The sequence below is a fragment of the Diadema antillarum genome, unplaced genomic scaffold (assembly GCF_040938485.1).
Source record: "Diadema antillarum isolate AM-2024a unplaced genomic scaffold, OU_Dant_1.0 seq00001119_RagTag, whole genome shotgun sequence".
Taxonomy (NCBI): Eukaryota; Metazoa; Echinodermata; class Echinoidea; order Diadematoida; family Diadematidae; genus Diadema; species Diadema antillarum.
In genome coordinates, this window is record NW_027271933.1 from 157,426 (window position 1) to 165,887 (window position 8,462).

Consider the following 8,462-nt stretch of genomic DNA (forward strand, 5'->3'; position numbering starts at 1 on the left):
ACAAAAATAAAAAAAAATCTTCATATTGGAGCTTTTTTTTTGCGTGTTTATCACTTCCTTCTGCATGTTATTATCATGTCATTAAATCATAGTCTGAAATTACAAACTGACCGTTTTATTTCCTCGTAGTTGACCGCATGTATGCGCTAACATAAACCAAGGGCCATTATCAGTTTGTTGAGCTGCAGTTTGATTTTGATGCACCATAAAAAAAAATAAAAAAAACGACATCATTGTTTTGGTACATCGTTGTTCACCCTTTCCAAGTTAACTTTGATGAATAGATTGAAATCAGACGAACAGAAAAGTAGGAGTTTCATGTTTGGTTTGAGCTGACATACAACCGAGCAGCAACAATCCATTCTGCTTTTACCGACCCTTACCAGGATGTATAAATGGCATCTACCTTTCCTTATTGTCCAGCGCCATTCTTATTATGTAGTGTATTTGTATTGTATTTGGTAGCTTCGACTATATTATTATTTTCTTTTTCTTGATCAAGTAAATCATTGATGATGATGATGATGATGATAAGACGAAGAAGTTTAATGAAAGTTCGACGTGAAATAAAGTTCAGATATCCAAGTTTAGGAAGTTTTCATAAACCTTCACCAAATCATTGGTTTAAATGATAATACTGAAAAAAAATAAAATAAAAAGGCAAATGTACTTTCAGTTGATGACGTCATCTGCTTGCGAAACAAAGCCCCCCCCCCCCCCCCCACACACACACAAAAAAAAAAAAGTCTTGGTTGATGAAGTAATTATTGCTTCTTGTCTAAAACATCACAAACATTTTTTTTTTCTCAACAGCCGCATTGAATGTGTATAATGTTGTATCAAAGAATATCTTCATAAGATTTGATTTGTGAAAACACGTGATCTCTTTAAAAGAATTTTGTTTCCTTGGTATCAGGAGGAACTTATGTGGTTCTTTCGTTTTTTCCACTCGTATACCTGTTTACATGTTTTATTAGGGTCAACATGAACATGTGCAACTGCACTTTAAATCGCATATATCTCACAATGTTGGCATTATGAAATCAACTCCGCATACAATGTGAACGTGTTATTTCCTTTTGTTGCCCTTGAACAGAGAGAAAATATAAGCCACAGCATTTAACAAAAAGAAAAAGAATCACGTAAGCAGACAATTATAGTGTATGGTATGTTATGGCCGTATCCGTCCTGTAGCGTTTGTTTTATTGTCCTGATGTGAGTGTAACTCCAAATAAAGTGGTGTGGGTTTGTTTCAGTTCAGCTCTTTTGTGCATCTCGATACGATACCACAACTGAAATTTAAATGGAAAGACAATGTGCAAAAATTTTGTCACTTGTCCTTAATAGAAGTCAATTACAGGTGTAGCTTGCATGTTCTAAAAAAACACACACACACACACACACACACACACACACACACACACACACACACACACACACACACACACACACACACACAGCGTACGTTCTCATCAATAGTGCAGTTGTCAGCAGAGGCACAGAGATAGAGAGAGAAAAGAACGAGGGGCACCGGCTCATTCTACACTGAGGCATTTCTTCGATAAGTACACACAAAAGATCGTGTTTGTTTTAATAAAGACGTATTTATTTTTGGTCTCGTTGCCGAAAAGGGAAAAACCCAATGACTTCATGAGTTGATAGGAACGGTACCGTACAGGAAAATGATTATGGTTTATGAAGTTCCGCCTTCACTGGAATAATGACATACGTAGGTTGGTGAATACCTGACTTATGTAAATATTGTCACCGTGTCACTTTTTCAACAACTATAACTGATAACCTAATTAGCCATAAACGCAATTATTGTTTATCAAGGTATTATCATTCAATGGCAGGTCTTGATTGTTGTCCAGGGGAAGGTGTCATTATATGGACATTTTCTGATAATTACTGCAGTTTTGATTGTATAAGGGGATGTACAACTATTCTCGAAAGCCAGTTTTGTCTTTCGAGAATTCCTTTGCATTGAAGGAAATCAAGGTCAGAATGAGCAAAGTTCATATCACGCCTCTTTGTTAGTCTATGCAAAAAGCACACTGAATCAAACCGGAATGGTGAAAATGTCTATGAGGTTTCGATGTTTATGTATCGGCAGCTGCTGAATGATGTTATTTAATTAGTTAAGACCATATCTATGATGCGTACGTGCAGTGTGATTAAAGTAAACTCCCCTCTAAGTTATTTGTTTTCTTTTTCATATGCTCACATGAAATTCAACCGTGTTATTTTTCTGTTATTTGATTGTATCATAATTGCGTCAATCATCTTTTTGTTTTCACTACTTTGCTTTCTTTTTTTAATCAAAGCATCGAATCAATTTCACTCTAAAAGCAACAACACCCCTCCCCCTCCGTAGAGGTAATAATTCCCCTAAGGTTTCGTACTTGTTGTTTCTCGTCTATCATCTTTGCAATGTGATATTAATTTGCTCCATATGTCAAATATCAATCTGATTATTCGGTATGCAGTTTTGTGTGCACCTGTATTGATGATTTTTGCGATGCGACCCGACACGTGTACTTTTAATGTAATGCTAACATGGCTAACTAATATAGTCGTTCGTTCGTTCGTAACTATTTATTTTGCTTCTCAAATCAAATCAAATAAAAAATGAATAAAATCAATGTGACAAATTTAAAGGGACTGTACAGTACTGGTTGAGGTGGGGATTCATGTTTTGAATATTCCTAAGTGAGACAATGAAAAGCCTCTTATGAAATATGAAAGAGCATGTAATTTTAAGAAGGATTCAATGTTTATTTGATGAAAATTGGTTTTCAAATTCCTGAGATATCCAAAAAAGTTCTAATAATAAAAGGCGACATGCCACAACTTTATTAGGATCTCTTTGTTTCACCTTTTTTTTTTGGATATCTCAGCCATTTCAAAACCGATTTTCATCGAATAAACTTTTGATACCCCTTAGAACTGCATGCTCTTTGACATCTCATAGAGTGGTTTCTGAATATCTCGCAAAACGTTCAAAGCTAAATCCTCATCTCGACCAGAACTGTACACACCCTTTAAACCAAACATAACCAAATGACAAAGGAGCAATACAAAACAAAAGTGCAGTTTATACTACATGCATAACAAAAATCTTTGTAAAACATTGATAGTAACCGATGTAACCGGTTCGGTTTTTGTAATTTATCCTAAGCGGCCTGGGCCCCGTTTTATCAAAGAATGAGTAATCATTTGATAATTCCCTTACCACACAGGCTGCTATAGACTTATCACAGAAATCAACTATAATTAATTATAACTCTTTATAAAATAGAGCCCTGGATTACTTCGAGAATATCATTCACATACAAAGCGCAAAGTCTGCCATCATCCACCTTCCAGCTGAATGCAATTAGATCTAGTGACCGATCACACCGTAACAGAATACTCACTCAATGTGTTTACACTCGAATTCTCATTATTTTGTGCGTCTGAAAGTGTTGTGTGTGTGTATATATGTGTGTGTGTGTGTGTGTGTGTGTGTGATTAAGAGAGTCACGAATAAATGTTCGGCCATTGAACCGTTTGTTTATACTGTTATAGGCAGATACAGCTTATTGACATCTCTATTTCCCACTGTACTTCATAAAGCGATCGAATAATAACGATTTCTTTTTTTAAATACTGGATTGTAGCATTCATACGTTCATTCAATGAAAGGATGTATTCGCTTTAGGGCACGTCTACACCGAGCTAGGTACGGGCAACGGTCAGGGAGTTTTGCTATGGTGCGCAAAAAAAAAAAAAAAAGTCTGGTTCCGTTAAAAGAAAAAAGAATCAGTAATTTGTTACAAAATCACCCACAATGTTATTCTTTTGATGTAAAAATCAAGAGCAAGAAAATCAATAGTAGAAGATTAATTGTGTAACAAAACTTTCAGAGGGGAAATATTGTAACAGATCGAAACGTGGTTCCTTTTGACGCACCCTATAGCAAAAACCCGGCCCGTTGTCCTTATCGTACTCGGTGTAAATGCAATATCGTACAAATATATATATATATATATATATATATATATATATATATATATACTACAGTAAAAGTGAAAAATGATTAAAAATCAGAAAAGGCATTTTGGCTAAAACTGAATAACTGCAGATATTGAGTATAAATTTTTCTACAAACCACATTTTGGTTGAAAACTTTGCTGATGGAATTTGAAGGGACTTTGAAGGGACCTTGGACAGAATTTGAGCTGAAGAACCCCCCTTGTAAATTTAATGGATGAAAGGGTGTACCGCCTTTTTTTTTCTTTTTTTTTTGTCAGGTTACCGAAGATGAAACATCTTATTTTTCCCACCTATTGACATAATTTTTTGAATTTTGAATTATAACACACTGCATTGTGGGGAATTATTTACCCGTATGAGCCATAGAGTATGCATGTAATAGTTCACACAAGTCATTGGAAAGTGCCTTGCACACAAAAGTTCTGCTTGTCAACCATCAATTCCCTCCCTCCCTCTCTCTCCCCCTCCCCGTGATACTAGATCTTAGTAGTTGAATTCATAGATAATAAAGTAGTCAATGTCACATGAATTTGAACAATTGTGGTATTGATATGTATTTCTTTGTTTTGGCTACCACTGATGCATAGTTCAAAAGACATAAACGTGATCTTTTTGACTAAGCAAAGTCTTTTACACTATTTTGTAGACAATAAGGTGATGATGATTCCCCCTTATGCAAGGATAACTGCATGTATTTATATATTCATCTTATAGAACTATATCGACGATGCACGATTTATTTTGAAAAACTCAATGTGCATTATTTTATTTATTGTAAGTGTCTTTTTAAGCAGCTTTACAACCCTTTAATGAGGAATTTAATCATGATATAGGTTGAAATATCATGAAAGCACATTTATGATAAAAAAAAAGGAAATACGACATTCACTATAATCGTGGCAGCATGCATATCCGGCTATGTGGGAAAGAACTGCGGAGTTTCTTGCGTGGATATCAACTCCTCCAACAATGGCTGTCAGAGGGCGCTATTCTGCCTTCCTGACCCGTACGGATGCTCTTGTGCAGCTGGCTGGTCAGGACTCGACTGCAGTACAGGTAATGGATAAATTCTACGCGGTTCTTTCGAAATTTTCAGTCAGAATTTCCTCCCTACAATCAATTAGCATTAATTATTCAAGAAAATTACATGTACAAAACATGAGAATAGGGAAGAACACATACCTGATGTGATTATATCAAGGACCACGATTTCCCTGAACGTTGTAGCTAATTTCTTCAAAACCATTTAATGCAAAATTAATTATTGGAAATTACAAGGCCCACGTATAGCGTGCGAAGTATCTGCTAAAGCTATACGAAGAAATCAGGAAGGACTACACGCTGAATGCAAAAAGCTATAAACATGTTGCCGAAAAAGTAATTCAAAATAAATTTTCCACCAGAGTTGAGGCAGAGCAATTACCATGTGCTTGTACTCTGATGCCAAATGCCTAATAGGCGATAAGACTTGAAATCTGATTGGTTCAAAACTTTTTGAGATATGAGAGGTGTCCCACTTCACCCGCGTCCCAGTTCACCCAACTCTCCCCTACTTGCATGTGTTTGTTATGCTCATTAACCTTCTTTACGATTATCAAGGATGCCCTGCCGGTATGTATGGTGCGGGTTGCACCCAGACTTGCCACTGTAGTGCGTCATTCAACCAATGTGACCCAGTAACTGGTTCCTGTGACGGTCAAGGAGGCTGTGATACAGGCTGGTATGGTCCCCAGTGTCAAAGTATGACGTGAAACGAGACTAAAATTTCAATACAGGCTTTCCCATTGGTTTGTACATGAAAATTGTCGCCATCGTCAATGACTAACACGTTGAATATAAAAAAAGTCAAACTGTTGTACAAGACTTCATTGTAATTTGTCAAAGACATTGTTTCTTCGTCTTCGAAGGTAAACATGAAATTAAGTAGAGATTTGTATGTGATGACAATATCGCGTTATGCAGATTAATGGTTACGATTCATATCATTGTTGAGTGCAAATATGCAATTCTAGAACATTAATAGCCCTCATCTAATGAAATTGGAACTTTCAATGTGCCATGATTCGAATCAATTTTCGACTTGGCCTTAGTGGAATGATGGATCTTGAGCACGGATAGTGACTGATGTTATATGGCACATTGGACGTAAGAGCGAATAATTGCTGTGACTGCTACATTTTACGACTAACACCACACCTGTTGATGTATACAGCTTGCTGTTGTTATGATTTATGATTGATAATGATAATACCCAATAGTTGAAAAAAGAAACCCACTCCTTTATTAAGATAACGATGTGCTACCTAATGTGATGACATTGATCACAACCAAAGGTAATCCTTGAAAACAGTGACTGATTTATAATTATGAATAACCCCTTTTTTAGGAGACATTATTAAAGGACAAGTTCACCTTCATTAACATAAGGATTGAGAGAATGTAGCAATATTAGTAGAACACATCATTGAAAGTTTGAGGAAAATCGCACAATCCGTTCAAAAGTTATGAATTTTTGAAGTTTTTGTGCAGTCACCGCTGGATGAGAAGACTACTGCGGTGTATGGTGTCACATGCGTACAACAATATAAGGAAAATATAAAGAGAATTTCACAAAATTTCATCTTTTGAAAAAAGTACACATTCCCTTGACTCGTTACTGACATATGTTATGGGTAATACTAGGTGTTTCAAAAAACATTTCCCACTTTTGATTCTTAATAATTCAAAAACTATATATCAGATAACACTGTCATTGATATGAGTGATAGCTGAATAGTGTACAATTTGGTTAAAGGTAGTTTAAATATGAAAGCATAAATAAGTTTCATAAAATCCATGATTAATTTCAAAGTTAGGTTCCAGACTTTGCTCTATTTTCAACCCTCTGTACAAAATTTCACTTTGCACAGGGATCAATGGGTGTGTATGGGAGTGTGTGGTTAACACTCTGACAATGGTCCTGAACAATGGCCAGGGTTTGAATGCTTCATTATTCATTCATGAGAAATTCCACTATCACAGCTAGTCTTTATTCAGCCTCTGGCAGTATCTGTGTAAAGTCAAACGCCTGTCGATACTGTCGTTGAGTCGTGTCAGTGCTCTCCCTACTTCTGAAAAACAAAATTACGATGAATACCTTCTGTTCTATCGTAAACGTGGTGACAGGAAGTAAAGAAAATCAATTAGAGTATAATACACTTGTGTATATGGAGCCTTAGATAAGTCTACTCTGAAACAAATCGCCCAAATGATAAATGCTGCTGAACTCTTTACCAAAAATGATCTCTTTTTATCAAAAAAGCGAAAAATTTGTCAGACTATTTAATTAGTAGACAGTTGTATTAAAATGAGGAACTTTAGATCATTCATGCTTATTTATATCCTAAATTTAGTGATATGTCAGAAGCAAAATTTGAAAATGATTGCCAGCTGGAATGAAATGTGGTGTTTGCAAGCACTTTACCGTGCATGAATTCAGACTAGCAGTGCCCAGGGCAATCCACATGAATTATTGATTAAGCATTCATGTGCCAGGGAGCGCCAGGCTGATGCCTAGTCAACAGGTGGTTCAGGCATGTCCATTGTTCAGGGCCATTGTTAGCACACACTCACATACACATCATTGGTTCCTGTGTGAAGTTCAATTTTTGTACAGAGGGTTAAAATTTGACAAAAATCTGAAACCTTACTTCAAAATCAATCTTAGATTTAATGAAACTGATTTATGCTTTCACATGCAAATTACCTGCAACCAAATTGTACACTATCCAGCTATTACTCATATTAATGACAGTTTTATCGAATGAATAGTTTTTGAAATATTTATGATCAAAAGTGGGAAATGTTTTTTGAAACACCTAGTATTATTCCCATTGCCTTTAGAAAGAGGCAAGTCAAGTACTCTTTTATTAATGCGAAAAAAGTGAAAATATGTTGAATTTTCTTTACATTTTCTTTTTACTGTTGTACTCATATGACATCACGAGCCTTAGTAGTCTCCTCATCAAGCGGTTCCAACACAAAAGTTTTAAAAATTCATAACTTTTGCATCGATTGTCCAATTTTCCTCAAACTTTTACTGATGTGTTCTACTAATATTGCTGCATTATCTCAATCCTTATGTTAATGAAGGTGAACTTGTCCTTTAAAGAAAGTAGGAAAGTGTTTCTTCATATGAGATAACAAAAGATAAATGCCTTTTGTATTAGTGTACTTTGTGGAGGGTAAATGGGTGCAAGCATCCCTATAGAAGTTCGTCCCTAAATTAGGAGTTAAAAATCAAATTATTTTCCTCTTTTTTTAAACATTATTTTCTTTAAAAGGAATTCATTCTCCGATTTGTTTTTTCCACGGACATATTTTGATTCTTACTTTTAATTCCAGTGCACATCGTCGCTATGGCAACGTACAATCACTATGCTGGT